This window comes from Mobula birostris, chromosome 5, assembly GCF_030028105.1.
Source record: "Mobula birostris isolate sMobBir1 chromosome 5, sMobBir1.hap1, whole genome shotgun sequence".
Lineage (NCBI taxonomy): Eukaryota > Metazoa > Chordata > Chondrichthyes > Myliobatiformes > Myliobatidae > Mobula > Mobula birostris.
The window spans coordinates 145,936,033-145,953,665 of NC_092374.1; positions in this window are offsets into that span (position 1 = coordinate 145,936,033).

Genomic DNA, 17,633 nt, shown 5'->3' on the forward strand with positions numbered 1-17,633 from the left:
AGTAAAAATGAGACAACTTTTTCAGGACCATGGTGCTACATGAAACAATACAAAAACTACACTGAACTACGTAAAAACAACACAAAAACTAGACTAGACTACAGGCTTACCCGGAACTCCATAAAGTACACAAAACAGTGCAGGCATTACAATAAATAATAATCAAAACAATAGGCACAGTAGAGGGCAGTAGGTTGGTGTCAGTCCAGGCTCTGCGTATAGAGGAGTCTGATGGCTTACGGGAAGAAACTGTTATATAGTCTGTTCGAAAGATCGAATGCTTTGGTGCCTTTTGCCAGATGGCAGGAGGGAAAAGAGTTTGTGTGAGGGGTACGTGGGGACCTTCATAATACTGTTTGGTTTACGGATGCAGCATGTGGTGTAAATGTCTGTAATGGCGGGAAGGGAGACCCCGATGATCTTCTCAGCTGACCTCACTATCCGCTGCAGGGTCTTGAGATCCGAGATGGTGCAATTTCCAAACCAGGCAATGACGCAGCTGCTCAGGATGCTCTCAATACAACCTCTGTAGAATGTGGTGAGGATGGGGTGGTGGGAGATGGACTTCTCTCAGCCTTTGCAGAAAATAGAGATGCTGCTGGGTTTTCTTTGCTATGGAGCTGGTGTTGAGGGACCAGGTGAGATTCTCCGCCAGGTGAACAGCAAGAAATTTGGTGCTCTTAACGATCTCTATGGAGGAGTCATTGATGTTCAGCAGAGAGTGGTCACTCTGTGTCCTCCTGAAGTCAACAACCATATCTTTTGTTTTGCTCACATTCAGAGACAGGTTGTCGGCTCTGCACCAGTCCATTGGCCGCTGCACCTCCTCTCTGTATGTTGACTCATCGTTCTTGCTGATGAGACCCATCACGGTCATGTCATCAGCGAACTTGATGATGTGGTTCGAGCTGTGTGTTGCAGCACAGTTGTGGGTCAGTAGAGTGAACAACAGTGTACTGAGCACACAGCCCTGGGGGGCCCCCATCCTCAGTGTGATGGTGTTGGAGATGTAGCTTCCAATCCAGACTGACTGAGGTCTCCTAGTCAGGAAGTCTAGGATCCAGTTGCAGAGGGAGGTGTTCAGGCCCAGTAGGCTCAGCTTTCCAGTCAGTTTCTGAGGAATGACTGTGTTGAATGCTGAACTGAAGTCTATGAACAGCATTTGAACGTACGTGTCTTTTTTGTCTAGGTGGGTGATGGAATGGTGGATGCAGGTGGAGGGTGATGGAATGGTGGATGCAGGTGGAGGCAAGAACGAAGAAAGTTCCGGTGTCTGATCAATTCAAGCACCAAGCTGAAATGGAAAGGTCAGGTATAGGCCAAATCATGGCCGTGGAGTCCAGGCCCTAGAGCTGTCTGAGAGGGAGTGATGACCTGATGTTTGGACGACTTAAGCAGCAGGCTAAATTGAAAAGGTCATGGTGTCGGGACCAGAGGTGAGGGACGGACCTGTTCTGCATGGTTCTGTACACTGCTCCTCCACGTTTACTTGGCTCTGTGATGAACTGAGGCTGCAGTCTGCTCCAATTGCAGTGATACCTGGCTTTGTGTCTTTCATAAAACTACAGTTCTGAATGCTATTTGCTTACTGTTATTGTTTACACAACTTTTTTTCTTCTCTCTGCATCTTGGGTGTTTGAGAGTCCTTTTTTAATGTGATCTTTTGGAGTTTCTTTGCTTTGCAGCTGCCTGTAAGGAGATGAATCTCAACGTTGAATAATGTATACTTATCTTGATAATAAATGTACTTCCAACTTTGAACCTTGATCTTAAACAATACTGCTCCAAACACACAAAGGGGAAAATTTATCTTTAATCTGGCAGCTCTGATGTCAGCTCAGTGAACACAAAAAAAAATCTTTCGGTTGAATTCCTAACAAAACCACATGTAATTAGGAATCTCTTTAAATAGGTGCACAGGTGTGCAGATTTTTCTTACTGTTCAGACTTGAATTCCCATAAACATTCTGGTTATTCGGTAAAAAAGGCATACCAGCATCATGTGACAAACTAGTATTAAACAACCATTGCATAAGGTTGTTTCAATATGACTAGAAGAAAGCACCAAGTAAAGATGCATTTGCAAATCACAATTAATGATCTAAACAACACAGAACTGTACACTACAAGCCTGTACTATGCAATCAAAATTCTACCATCAAAACTTCAGAAGAGCGGCACATCTAAAAGAACTGTCGCTCATTTTTAATTTTTTTAAGATGCAACTACAGTCAAGCACATCAGAGGAGAATTATCAAACAAAATTTATCACAGAACAGGGTGGGGAAATATTAATTAAGGAAAGTGAAATCTTGGTTAAATAAATGTTTTAAGGGGACTGAAATGAGGGTTTTGCAAAAGGAATTCCTGAGATTAAAGACATTGATGGCTAAGTTAAAGTCAAAAACAAAACACAGAACAGTATAGCACAGGACAGGCCATTCTGCCCACAATGTTGTGCCAGTCCAGCTAAAAAGTAAGTCAAAAACACCCAAACATTAATCCCTCCTACCAACTCCATGTCCATATCCCTCCAGCTTCCTTACATCCATGTACCTATCCAAACATTTCTGAAAAGCCTCTAAAATACTATATTTGCCTCTACCACCACACCAAATGGTGCATTCCAAGCATCCACAACTCTGTTAAAAATTTACCCCTCACATCCTCCTTGAAACTAACCCCCCTTACCTTCAATGCATGCCATCTGGAATTAAACACTTCAACCCTAGGAAACAGCTACTCCCTGACTACTCTATTTATGCTTCTTATAATCTTGTAAACCTCAATCAGATCTCCCCTCAGTTTTCAACACTCCAGAGAAAACAAGAATAATAGAACTGTGGAAATCTCAGAAAAAAAAGGCAAGAGAAGGAAATGATTTTCTTTTCCCCTGAGTAGAAGTAGTCCAACATGTAAATTGGTAAATTGGATTATTATTTCCATATGTATCGAGGTATAATGAAAAACTTGTCCTCCATATTGTTCAAACAGATAATTTATTACGGCAATGAATAACAGCAAAGGATAACAGAGTACAGAATAAAATATTACAGATAAAATGTAGCACAGGTAGAAAATAACTTGAAAGGTTTAATTGAGATAAAAAAAGTTCAAAGTAAATTTATTATCAAAATATATAAAGTCACCATTTACAGCCCTGAGATTATTTTTTGTTGGCATTCACAATAAGTACAAAGAAACACAAAGAAATCAATGAAAAACTGCACTCAACAAAGACAAACAACCAATGTGCAAAAGACAACAAACTGTGCAAATACAGAAAAGAGAAATAATAATAACAAATAAATAAATAAATAAGTAATAAGCAGTGAGAACATATGTACTAGAATCCTTGAAAGTGAGTCCATTGGTTGAGGAATCACTTTAGTGTTGGGTAGTTTGAAGTTCCCCACTCTGTTCTTGAACCTGGTGGTATGAGATCTAAGGCTCTTTTACTTTTTTCTTGATGGCTGCAGCAAGAAGACAGCATGGCTTGTATGGTTGGGGTCCTTGATGAATGATACCACTTTCCGGCAACAGAGCTCCTTGTGGATGTGCTCAGTCAAGGGGAGGACTTTATTTGTGAAGGACTGGGTTGTATCAATGACTTTTTCTAGGCTTTTCCATTCAAGGCCATTGGCATTCAAGACTTCCTTATACTTGGCAACCATTCTACAGTCCTATAACAGTGGAATAAAAGCTGTTGTTAAGCCTGTTGATTCATGCTTTCAGGATGTTTTTAAATCTTCTGCACAATAATGTAGTGCAGAAGATAAAATATCCAGGGTGAGTGGAGTCTTTATGGCTATTTTCCATAATGTGTTGAGTTGTGTCCACAACTCTTGCAATATCTTGCAGTCATGGACAGAGCAGCTGCCACAGAAAGAAGCGACGCACCTGGGTAGTATGATTTCAATGGTACATTGCCAAAAATTGGTGCAGGTCAAAGGATACATCCCTAATTTCTTAAGCCTTTTGAGTAAGTAGAGCTACTGGTGGGCATTCTTGGCTGTGATATCAATATAGTTGTTCCAGAACAGACTATTGGCGATGTTCGCTCCAAGCAATTTGAAGCTCCCAGTCCCCTTGATATCATCACCATTGATGTAAGCAGACACAAATGTTTCAAATGCACTTTAACCTCCAAATTGTAAGAATGGACATACATTAATCTTTGCCACCTGAAGTGATCTGAAGCGTTGGATGGTTAGAGTCCTTATGAATGCCAATAATAACTGCATTAAATTCTGGGAAGACACAGCAGGTGAGGCAGCATCAGAGTCTTAGATCACCATGCGAGGAGACATTGTCAGTGCTCTGTTGATTGCGGTGTGTCCTCCAAATGTTTGGCCTTTATATACTTTTCAATAAGCTGATTGGATGTCATTCTGGAAACTCAATTGTAACGTGGTGACGAAAGCTCATCGCTGATTGGCTGTGTGTGAACTTTGTGCAATGTGGACTGGAATTTTGCCAACAATGGCTTATAAACAGGATCAAGGTGTAGGTGTTTGTTTACAGAATTGTTCATAGAAAACCACACTTCTCCGTATTCCCTTGGCATGCTACGTGTTCATTTGTGCCATGACTTTCACTGGAGCAGGCAAAATTCCAGACCACAACTCACGAAGTTCACCACAAAAAGTAGCACTACACTTCTCCCATTTATTTTATATATTGCCTTGTTTGGTAATGATGCATTTTCCTATGTAATTTCAAGTCCAGGTTTTGAATGGTATTCTTCCATGGGTGTAACTGAGGTCTTTCCAGATTCAGTCCTGGATATGCCCATAAAAGTACAGAATGAAAGAAAAGCTTGTTCTTACTTAACATTTTTCATGATCTCAGGATATCCAAAAGTGGTTTAATACCAGTTAAGTACGATATGCCATCATTGTAGGAACACTAGCTGGCTGTTTGCATATGTTAATGTGAAAATAATGAGATAATCATTTTTTAAAAGGCATTGGTTGAGAAGACGGATAGGCCCTTGATTTTATGTTTTATCTGAAAGGCATGATCCTTAGATAATGCAAATTGCAAATTACAAATTTCAAAGTACAATTATCAAAGTACGTATGTCGCCATATACAACCCTGTGTTTGATTTTCTTGTGGGCATACTCAATAAGTCTATAGAATAGTAACTACACAGAATCAGTGAGGAATCAACCAGAAATGCAGAAGACAACAAACTGCAAATGCAAACATAAACAAATATGAGAAAAGATAATGAAAACTTGAGATGATGAGAAAAAGAGTCCTTGAAGATGAGATTATTGGTTGTGGAAACATTTCAATGATGGGGCAAGTGAGTGTAGTTATCCTTTTTTTATTTAAGAGCCTGATGCTTGCGATGTAGTAACTGTTCTCGAATTTGACGTTGCAAGCCCTGAGGCTCCTGTATGTTCTACTTGCAGCATTTCCTCACTAAATTAAACACGTTTTGGGCCTATGGAGAAAGTCATTAAAAAGTTTTTTTCAAAATAGAGAACAATAAGTCTAAAGTAAATGAGGATTCAGAGAAATTAGCATGATTATTATATTAAAGTATTAAAGAAAAATCAATGACTTCCTAGACCATGTATCCTAGAGTTTTGATGGAGTTGGCTAAGGAGATAATGGATGTATTGATTGCTGTCTTCCAAAATTCTATCATTTCCAGTATAGTTCAAACAGAATGGAATGTGGTAAATGGAAAATCATTGAAGAAAGAAGAGAGAAAACAGAGAAAAATAAACCAATTAACATAAAGTCAGTAGCAGGTAAAATACAAGAATGCATTATTCAGAAATTGGTAACATGTCATTTCGAATAGTAGGATTGGGAGAGACTTAAGTAAGGGAAATTATGTTTTCCAAATTTGATGTTTTATGAGACTGTGAGAAGAAGAATATGTATAGCTCTGTCAAGTATCCCCTCATTCTCCTAAACTCCAGGGAATAAGGTCTTAATTTATTCAGGCTTTCCCTATAACCTTGGTCCTCAAGCTCCGACAAAATCTTTGTAAATTTTCTCTATACTCTTTCAATCTTATTGATATCGCTCCTGCAGTTAAGTGACCAGAACTGCACATAATACTCCACATTAGGCCTCACCAACATCTTATTCAACTTCAACATAACACCCCAACTACTGTACTCAATACTTTGATTTACAAAGGCCAATGTGCCGGAAGCTCTTTTTACAATCCTATCCATCTGTTATACAACTTTCTAGAAATTATGAATCTATATTTCCAAATCCCTCTATTCTATCACATTCATCAGTGCCCTAACGCAGTGTAAGCCTAGTTTTTCCACCCAAAATGGAACATCTTACAGTCCCATCTGCCATCTTCGAGCCCATTTTTCAGCGGGTTTATATCTCATTGCAAGCTTCAATAGCCTTTCTCGCTGTGCACTGTACCCTCAAATTGGCCAATGAAGCCACTATCAAATCCAATTTACTACCTAATTTTGAATGTCAAGCAACTGAACCTTCTTGACCAACCTCCCATGCAGGACCTTGTCAAAGGTCTTGCAAAAGTCCACGTTGACAACATCTACTGACTTTCCTCCATCACCTTTCCTGGCAACTTCCTCAAAAAATTCTGCAGGATAGGTTGGACATGATTTACCACTCAAACCTTCCAATAATTTACCCACTACTGGTGTCAAGCTCACTGGCTTATAATTTCCCAATTTATTCTTAGAGCATTTCTTAAACAAAAGGCTAGAGTCACAGTACCTCACAAATAGCTAAGAATGTTTTAAATACCTCTGCCAAGTCTCCTGTAAATTCTGCACTAGTCTCCTACAAGATCCAAGGGGCACCATGTCAGTTCCCGGGGATTTGTCCACCCTAATTTGCCTCAGGACAGCAAGCATCTCCTATTCTGTAATGCATATATGGCTCATGACCTTACTGCTGTTTTGCTTCCGTTCTTAAGGTACAGTTTGGATGAACAGTAAATTCTGATTCTTGATGCTCAGAATGACCTTAACATGATAAGTAGTAAAACACGTTAGAAACAAGTGTGGAGATAGGCCTATCCGACCTTGGCACCTGCTCTGATTTTCTCTTCAAAGCCATTCTCTGAGCTATTCATTTATCACTTGATTCCTTCAAATTCTTGACGTCAATTGATCTTTTCTTTGAATACAGTCAATGGATAAGCATCCAGTCTTTCATAGTAGAAAATTCCAAAGACTCGCCACTTTCCATAGCAAGTCCCGGTATCATGGAGAAATGCTGCATGGAAAACCCTTTGATAACGTCTGCACCAACAGTCAACGACACATTTCTACTAATTCCCATTTTTTTATTCCCTCTAAAGTCCCACAAACTTTTTTCAGAATTTGTTACTCACTTAGACCTCAGAGAGGATTTACAGTTGTCATTTATGCTTTATTCTGAGATAGTAACACTAGCTTCTAGACTCCTCAACCTAGGAAACATCCTTCCTCCATTCAGCCAGTCAAACCCTGTGATTATTTTGCAAGTTTCAGCTGAATCCCCTAATATCATTTCATCTTGAGAGAACACAGGGTTAATGTTTTCAATTTCCCCTCATTTAGTAAACCCTCCAACCCTAGAATCAATCTAGTGAAGCGTTAGTACACTATCTCTATAGCAAGTTTATCTTTCTTTTAAGATATTTTTCTTAAAAGAAAGGACTATTCTTTTAGTGTCAGAAAATGTGGCCTTGGTTAAATAAATATTTTCTTATTTGTACATTATAGGGAAAGCCACTTCCTTCACTTTCCTTTCGAGGATGAAAAGTCTTGGCCAGAAACGTCAACTGCTCCTCCATAGATGCTGCCTGACCTACTGAATTCCTCCAGCATTTTGTGTGCGTTGCTTTGGAATTTTAGCGTATGCATATCTTCCCGTGTTTGTGATTTTCTTATTGGTCCTTTTCTTGTTCAGAACATGTTCAGTGTTGAAGAAAGGGGCTAACATTATCCATGCATCTAATGCATGAATGAAATTAATATATCTATCGATGCAAAATAAAGGTATAGAAATATTTTTCTCACCCCTTATGGGTGATGTGCATGTGTGTTTTTCCCTCATTCTCAGGTCCTCTACCAGAGATCTGGGAGCTTGAGGGTTTGGCCCAGTATCCTTGCTGTTCCTAGTTGTGTGTTCCTCGGGACTGAGATCTCAGATGTTGTTCTCGGGTTATGTTGGGCCACTTTCCCAGTCCAGAGGTCACAGCCCAAGTGCTCCTATCACCATCAGGGTTACTCTGGCTTTAACTTTCCGCATCATTTCTATCTGCTCTTTCAAGCCCTGGTATTTCTCCAGCTTCTCATATTCATTCTTCCTGAATGTTGCTGTCATTTGGAATGGCCACATCTATTACTATTGCTTTCTTCTGTTCCTTGTCTAGTATTACTGTGTCTTGTTGGTTGGCCAGTACCTGCTATCACTCTGTATTTGGAAGTCCTATAGGATCTTAGCTCTGTAATTCTCCACTATCTTCTTGGATATTTCCTGTTTGGACTTTGGAGTGTCTAATCCATACTCAGCGCGGATGTTCCTGTACACAATTCCTGCAACTTGGTCGTGCCGTTCAGTGTATGTAGTCCCTGCTTGCATCTTGCACCCTGCTACTAAGCGTTGCATGGTTTCAGTAGGTTCCTTGCGCAGTCTGCATCTTGGGTCTTGTCTGGTGTGATAGACTCCTGCTTTTATTTGCTTTTGTGCTCAACATCCATTCTTGTGCAGCTATGAACAGTGACACTATGCCATCTCTCAGCCCTGCTATTTCCAGCCATTGGTTGGACTTTCTTATGTCTGGCGATTTTATGTATACTGGCAGTGATACGTCCTGTCCTGCCATGGATCGACTACCAGAAAGCATACGACTCAAAGCCGCACACATGGATCCTGGAATGCCTGTCACTGCACAAGGTCAACAAGACATAAAGGAGCTTCATGAAGAACTCAATAGCTCATTGCAGGACAATGCTAGAAGTTAACTTAAAGCCAATAGCACAAGCGACCATCAGATATGGAATATACCAGGGTGATGCACTTTCTCCACTGCTGTTCTGCATAGGCTTAATCCCCTTCAGCCAGATAATCTCAAAGATTGGATATGGGTGCAGTGATGATCAAACGCCTCCTGTACATAGATAGCATTAAGCTGTATGCCAGAAATGAAAGAGATGTTGACTCACTCATCTGCTAATATGGGTGTATAGCAGAGACATTGGGATGTCATTTGGACTGGAAAAGTGCAGCCGACGGTAGTGAAAAGAGGTAAGTTCATCAAGACTTAAGGAGTCAAATTACCTGAAGGTCACATACCAGGTGTATAGGAAAGCTACAAATACTTCGAGATCCCGTAGGTGCATGGAAGCCACATTGAGGACACAAGGAAGGCTGCAACCTCCAAATACCTCCAAAGGCTAAGACAGGACCTAAACAGCCAGCTGAATGAGAAGAACAAGATCAGAGCCGTCAACGCATTCACCCTACCAGTCACCACATACCCAGCCACAATAGTGTGCTGGCCAAGTAATGAAATGGAAGCCGCTGACATCAAGACCCAAAGCTACTGACAATATATGGAGAATTCCATCTGAAGTCCAATATCAAGCAACTGTACATGCAGCAGAATAAAGTAAGATGGGGACTAGTTTAAGTGTCAAGGCCACAGTCCTGGAAGAAATGCAAAACATTCATGAGTATATCAGGAAGATGGCCCCTAAGGACAACTGCTAGGAGAATACATGAGATATGATACCTCATAAAGCCTCTCTCAGCTTGTGATTTTGCCTACATCCATTGATAAGAAAGATGGGGATTAAGAGTGAACCACTGGGAGAAAAACACCCAGAGTGGGAATTAGACATTTCATTTATTAGGATCTCCCTATGAACGAACATTCTAGATCTGTTCATCAAAATATTACTGAAGTCTCGATTTTAGGAAAAACCACTAACGTATTCATGAAGGACAAGTAAAAACATTCTTACTCCTTTATGTGTACCAGGAAAATTGAGCTGACAGGGAGCACATCCCAATACGTTTCTTTTATGATTTCAGACAAATAGCAGGGACTTGAGTATTTTTAAAACTGTGATTATGATTAAGCAATGTGCCAAATGAAAACATATTATCAAATGACATTGTGGCAAGTACATAGTCCATGATGACAAGACGAGAAAAGCTTGGTTAACGCAACTGCCATTTTTATAGTGATAAGCACAGAAACAGACCGAGCGCTGTGACCCAGGGAAAGAACTGTTCAGGCTCATATAGATGAGGTGTGTAATCTTCATAGCAGTGCACCAACAGCTCCACATCCTGCCTGCAACCAGCATTTGCACAGCTTTCCCAGCGTCTTTGCAACCTTGTGCACAGGCAGCATTTTGCGGGATTGGGGCGCAGGTTCGCATGACAGATGGGGGTGAAGGCCTCTTCCAAGTTCTGCAGGGCATCATCAAAAACAGCGGCATGCACCAGGAGATCATCCAAGTAGATGACACTATGACGCTGCAGAATGTGAATCAGCACCCTCTCCATCAATTTCTCAAAAGTGGCTAGGGCATTACACAGAAAAATGGCGTTACTTGGAAGTGCTACAGCCCTTGACAAAAGGTGGATACAGTCTTGGGCCTAGCCTCCAGGACTCGTTCAACCTGCCAGTAGTCAATGCAGAGATCGTGAGAACTAAACCAGGTCGAAACCGTGAGACAGTCCAGGACATCATCAATTCGGGGCAGCGGATAGGAGTCCTTCTGATTCATGGCATTGAGATGGTGGTAGTCTATGAAGAACCACCACAGCCTGTCTTTCTTTTTGACCAAAACAGTTGTGGCTGTTCACGGGCTGTCGAAAGGCTTGAAGATGCCACCTGTTGCCACCTCTTTGATCTGCTGCTTTGCTGCCTGGTACTTGGTGAGGGACAGGCGATGGGGCTGCAGGCGAATGGGCTGGGCATCTTGGTTTCGATGTGGTGTTCGACCAACCCCACTTGCCTGCTCTCCTATTCCCTGGTTGCAAAGACGTTGAGTTGCTCGTCCAAGAGGTCTTCCAGCCACCGCCGCTGGTCCCGATCCCAGCCCTCGCTGCTCTGTTGCCACGGCTCGGGTGTTGTCTGAACGGTCAAGCTGGAGGCATCGCAGTAGTGCTGCCAATGTCGTTGCCCTGCACTGATGTGGTTGCTGATGACAGGGACATGGTGAGCCGTGCTGGGGTGACCGGTGGTGATTGTTGCTGCGCCTCCCTGGTCCACTTCCTGGAGCTGCCCTCCTGGAGAGCCACGGCTTCAGCACCGAGGTAGAGTGTTGACACCCCGCCCCCCCCAGCGCGTCGATATGGACCCACTCAGCAGGATAACAGGTCCAGGCCAATGATGCAGGAGTTCCTGATGTCAGCTAACCACACTTTGTGCTCTACTGTGTGATTCCCCTTTGCGATGCTCAGCCACCTCTTCCCTCTCATTGCCACATTGCTGCCAGTGGCCTTAGCCAGCTGGACCGCCATTTTTGCCCACCCAGGTAGGGGTGACTGGTCCGTGTTGGGGAGGACACCTGGATAGATGATGGGGATAGTTGACCCTGTGTCCACACAGCATCTGATGCCTTCCACCATGCAGTCCACATACACTGTAAGCCTTGCTCTTCACCCAAACAACCCACCCAGAGAGGAAACAATGGAGGGATCCTGCTGGCTGTCTCAGGCAGAGCTGACCGCTCGATGTTTCCCGACGGCTGCGCTAGGTGGTGTGGCGTGGCACTGGTGCAGGGCAGTTCCGGGACACATGGCCCACGTCGCCACACCAGTAGCAGAGATCGCTCCGTGGCACGCAGTGGGGCCAGCGCAGTGCTGGCTGGACCTGTCTCATGCGATTCTCCTTGTCAATTTCCTCCTCCACTTCGGTGACACAAACCAGGGCTCACGGAGTGCAGAGCGACGCTGGAACACCTTGGGGGGACTAAAATTGCTTCTGCCCCCTCCGCCTCCACCAGTGCTATGGGCAGTGTGATGGAGATGTCAGGAGAACGTGCTGCCAAAAGCACTCTGGAATCAGCTCCTTTTCAAAGGTGCGGAGGCCAAACTCTGGGTTGCAAGAGGGAACTGGGGGTAGCCATGCTGAACACACCAGTGAAGAAATGCTGCAAACGCCTCCAGACATTCTCCCACATGGTGCCACCTGCTGCCCAGTTCTTCCCTCATTGCTTCCTCCAATGGTCTCTGCTTGAGACACTGGTCCAGCACCGCTACAAGGGCCCCGGCACCTTTGTATCTGGGGAGCATCAGTGTAGACCGTGCGGCACTAATTGCTGAGGCCTGTTGGTCTTCCTCTTGCTCTGGTGGTGCTGGTGGTACCTGCCATGGTACCCATCCTCTCATGGCTGTGGCATCTTGAGTTTCCTGATGTGGGCCATGAGAGAGGCAGGCAATGTGCTCGTTTGTGTTGTCTGGGTTGGGGAACCTGGGCATGCTTGCCCCATCGGGATTCCCTGGAAGGGCATGATGCTCGGTTCCCAGCATCCCGTCCTCAGGAACCCGGCTTGGGGGTGCAGGGGGTTCCCTCGACTTATTCTCCAGATTTTAAGGTGCTCCAGCCGACATCATAGCTCACTAATCTCAATGGCAATTTCTAATCCCACTCCTGACACCAATGTGGCGAGCATTCAGTCCATGATGACGGGCGAGAAAATCTCATTTAACTCAACTGCCATTTTTATTGTGATAAGCACAAAAACAGAGTAGGCACTATCACCCTGGGAGAGAACTTCTCAGTCTGATACAGGCAGGAGAGTTGATTATTATGCCCCCTGGTTGCAGTCACTATGAATCACAAACACACAAGTAAATAACTGTATAACCCAAGCTAAAATGTAACAATAAATGCACTTGAACATCCCATGAGCACATTTTAAAATAGAACAATAAACAGCTGGGCCAGGAATGCTGGGACAAGCTGTTGACCACGTCATCCCCAAAGGAACGCTACAAATTATAAGTTGTACGATGTACGCAGAAAAATCAAATTGACAGCAATGAACATGAAGATTTACTCAATTCAAAGTGTTTTACTAAGATGTCCACCTTGGAGGAATGTTCAACATAAATCAAAAACTGGGGGAAATCAAAAATAAAGAACTAAGGCCTTTAGAAACTAAGGCCCTTCTTAGTAGAAAGAAGTTAATTTCAAGCTCCAAGCAATCACTTCCAATGTGAACATAGTTCAAAGTTCAAAGTATGTTCATTATCAAAGGATGTATACTTCATACAATCTTCAAATTCAACTCCTTACAGGCAGCCTCGAAACAAAGAAACTCAAAGGAACTCATAAATAAAAGACCGCAAACACCTAATGTGCAGACAAAAAAAAAACATGCAAACAATAAAAGTAAGCAAATAACATTCAGATCAGGCCAAAGCCTCAGCCTCAGTTCAACACAGAGCCAAGAAAACATTGTGAAGCAGCGAGCAGAACCAGCCCAATCACTGTCTCTTGTCCTGACACCCTGCCTTTTCAATCCATCTGGCCCAGTGTTTAAATCATCCAAACATCAGGCTATTCCTCATACTAGGATCTGGGCCCTGTCGCATTAATATACTTTGGGCCTGGACCCTGGCACCACGTTTCAACCCATACCTGACCTTTCTAAATCACCCTGGAGCTTAGATCAATTAAAACTTGCTCATGGTTTTGGTGCACGGGCCTTGAATCTGTTTTCCTTCGCTCTGCTCGAATATGCCTCAACTTGTGGTTGGAGCTAAGGACACAATGACGCCGAACGGCGACTCCTTTGTTTGCATCTTCGGGAGCAGCTCTGTTTCTATCTTTAATATCTCTATTTTTCCCTTTCAGGGTTCTTTTGAGGACACTGACCTAAAGTTACACGCTGACTTTGGTTCTTTACGGGAATGGGACCCACTCTCGGGGTCTCATGACTGGCTGTTATTCTATATACCAAGGACGTGGCCTAGCAGATTAGTGCACCTTCAGAGTTCTGGGATTCTGTGATTCTGGAGGAGGGCGGACTCGTGGTCGGTACCTCTGCAGGGAATTGGTGTGTCATGGGAGACGGAAGATCAAAAGCAGCAAGCTGGCTGCTGGTTGTGTGCCCAGAGACCCAAGTTCTTTAGACACAGAGCTCAGAAAAAGTGATATAATGGACTTTTAACATCATAAATCAGCAAGTTGTTTGTTACATCTCCCCTCTCACTGTGAAACAGAGACACCCCTTTTTCACTTATTAGGGAGAGAGACAGCCTGTGTTATGGTGAATTACCGGGTGAACAAGTAGTCTTTGGGGTACTGCACGTCTGCGTCTTTACTGATGATTTGCTGCATGCTTAAGTGCTCTATGGGGGGTGCCGACGCTTTTTTTGCTGGTGGTGGAGGGGGGATCATTGCTTTGCTGCTGCTTACGTGTAGGAGAAGGGAGCTGGGGAGGGGCTTTGGGGTTCTAACATTTAAATGTCATTCATTCTTTGGGACACTCCTCTGTTTTCGTGGATGGTTGCAAAGAAAAGCATTTCAGGATGTATACATAATTGTATACATTTCCCTGACATTAAATTGTACCTTTGAAACCTTTGAAGCTTCACCTCACACTCACCTGCTTCAATCCTTGACTCAGCCTCAACTTCTCTTGCATCTCCATTGTTTTGGGTGATCATTCGCCATAAATTGTATAAGAAAAAAAGTGTTATTAATAAAGTTAGTTGTATTCTTTGTTTTGCTTGCCACCAATAAGTAGTCATTGGATTTCACCAGCACATTCTTAAACTGGAAGAAACAGGAACTCCTCTTTATGTAAACGTGAAAATTGCTAAAGATGTATACCTGTGATACGAATGGCAAAACAGAACTCCTGTGTTGGTTATAAAATACCTCATGAATATTTTTCCTGTGCCCTCAAAGGAGCTCGTTAAGATTCCCTCACTTTGTTCATCATCAGTTTGACTATATACTGATGGCATCATGTTTTTCAAATAGGGGCTGCAACTTCCTTTGATGATAATTTGTGAATTTGCTTTAAATAAACATACAGAATTCAGTACCTGGTCTATGAGGAATATTAAAGTGTATGAGAAAACATCTATCTTTAATAGCCTTGACACAAACATTTTTAAGTCAGGACTGCAGATGAGAAAACAGTGGAACTCATGAACACATAAGCTTGGCTTGAGCCAAGTTTTCTTCATATGCAGTAAGATTCCAAAAACATAAGCTAGCTTTTCTCCATTACTTCCAATTAATCTGTTTCTAATACAATGGCATTTTTGGAATATGGTTTCAAAAGTACTTAACATAGAAAACATAGAAAATAGGTGCAGGAGTAGGCCATTCAGCCCTTCGAGCCTGCACCGCCATTTATTATGATCATGGCTGATCATCCAACTCAGAACCCTGCACCAGCCTTCCCTCCATACCTCTTATCCCCCTAGCCACAAGGGCCATTCTAACTCCCTCTTAAATATGGCCAATGAACTGGCCTCAACTGTTTCCTGTGGCAGAGAATTCCACAGATTCACCACTCTCTGTGTGAAGAAGTTTTTCCGAATCTCAGTCCTAAAAGGCTTCGCCTTTATCCTCAAACCGTAACCCCTCGTTCTGGACTTCCCCAACATCGGGAACAATCTTCCTGCATCTAGCCTGTCCAATCCCTTTAGGATTTTATACGTTTCAATCAGATCCCCCCTCAATCTTCTAAATTCCAACGAGTACAAGCCTAGTTCATCCAGTCTTTCTTCATATGAAAGTCCTGCCATCCCAGGAATCAATCTGGTGAGCCTTCTTTGTACTCACTCTATGGCAAGGATGTCTTTCCTCAGATTAGGGGACCAAAACTGCACACAATACTCCAGGTGTGGTCTCACCAAGGTCTTGTACAACTGCAGTAGTACCTCCCTGCTCCTGTACTCGAATCCTCTTGCTATAAATGCCAGCATACCATTCGCCTTTTTCACCGCCTGCTGTACCTGCATGCCCACTTTCAATGACTGGTGTACAATGACACCCAGGTCTCGTTGCACCTCCCCTTTTCCTAATTGGCCACCATTCAGATAATAATCTGTTTTCCTATTTTTGCCACCAAAGTGGATAACTTCACACTTATCCACATTAAATTGCATCTGCCATGAATTTGCCCACTCACCCAACCTATCCAAGTCACCCTGCATCCTCTTAGCATCCTCCTCACAGCTAACACTGCCACCCAGCTTCGTGTCATCCGCAAACTTGGAGATGCTGCATTTAATTCCCTCATCCAAGTCATTAATATATATTGTAAACAACTGGGGTCCCAGCACTGAGCCTTGCGGTACCCCACTAGTCACTGCCTGCCATTCTGAAAAGGTCCCGTTTATTCCCACTCTTTGCTTCCTGTCTGCTAACCAATTCTCTATCCACATCAATACTTTACCCCCAATACCGTGTGCTTTAAATTTGCACACTAATCTCCTGTGTGGGACCTTGTCAAAAGCCTTTCGAAAATCCAAATATACCACATCCACTGGTTCTCCCCTATCCACTCTACTAGTTACATCCTCAAAAAATTCTATGAGGTTAGTCAGACATGATTTTCCTTTCACAAATCCATGCTGACTTTGTCCGATCATTTCACTGCTTTCCAAATGTGCTGTTATCACATCCTTGATAACTGACTCCAGCAGTTTCCCCACCACCGACGTTAGGCTAACCGGTCTATAATTCCCCGGTTTCTCTCTCCCTCCGTTTTTAAAAAGTGGAGTCACATTAGCCACCCTCCAATCCTCAGGAACTAGTCCAGAATCTAACGAGTTTTGAAAAATTATCACTAATGCATCCACTATTTCTCGGGCTACTTCCTTAAGCACAATGGAATGCAGACCATCTGGCCCTGGGGATTTATCTGCCTTTAATCCCTTCAATTTACCTAACACCACTTCCCTACTAACATGCATTTCGCTCAGTTCCTCCATCTCACTGGACCCTCTGTCCCCTACTATTTCTGGAAGATTAATTATGTCCTCCTTAGTGAAGACAGAACCAAAGTAATTATTCAACTGGTCTGCCATGTCCTTGCTCCCCATAATCAATTCACCTGTTTCTGTCTGTAGGAGACCTACATTTGTCTTTACCTGTCTTTTCCTTTTTACATATCTATAAAAGCTTTTACAGTCAGTTTTTATGTTCCCTGCCAGTTTTCTCTCATGATCTTTTTTCCCCTTCCTAATTAAGCCCTTTGTCCTCCTCTGCTGAACTCTGAATTTCTCCCAGTCCTCAGGTGAGCCACTTTTTCTGGCTAATTTGTATGCTTCTTCTTTGGAATTGATACTATCCCTAATTTCTCTTGTCAGCCACGGGTGCACTACCTTCCTTGATTTATTCTTTTGCCAAACTGGGATGAACAATTGTTGTAGTTCATCCATGCAACCTTTAAATGCCTGCCATTGCATATCCACCGTCAATCCTTTAAGTGTCATTTGCCAGTCTGTCTTAGCTAATTCACATCTCATACCTTCAAAGTTACCCTTCTTTAACTTCAGAACCTTTGTTTCTGAATTAACTATGTCACTCTCCATCTTAATGAAGAATTCCACCATATTATGGTCACTCTTACCCAAGGGGCCTCTCACGACAAGATTGCTAATTAACCCTTCCTCATTGCTCAAAACCCAGTCTCG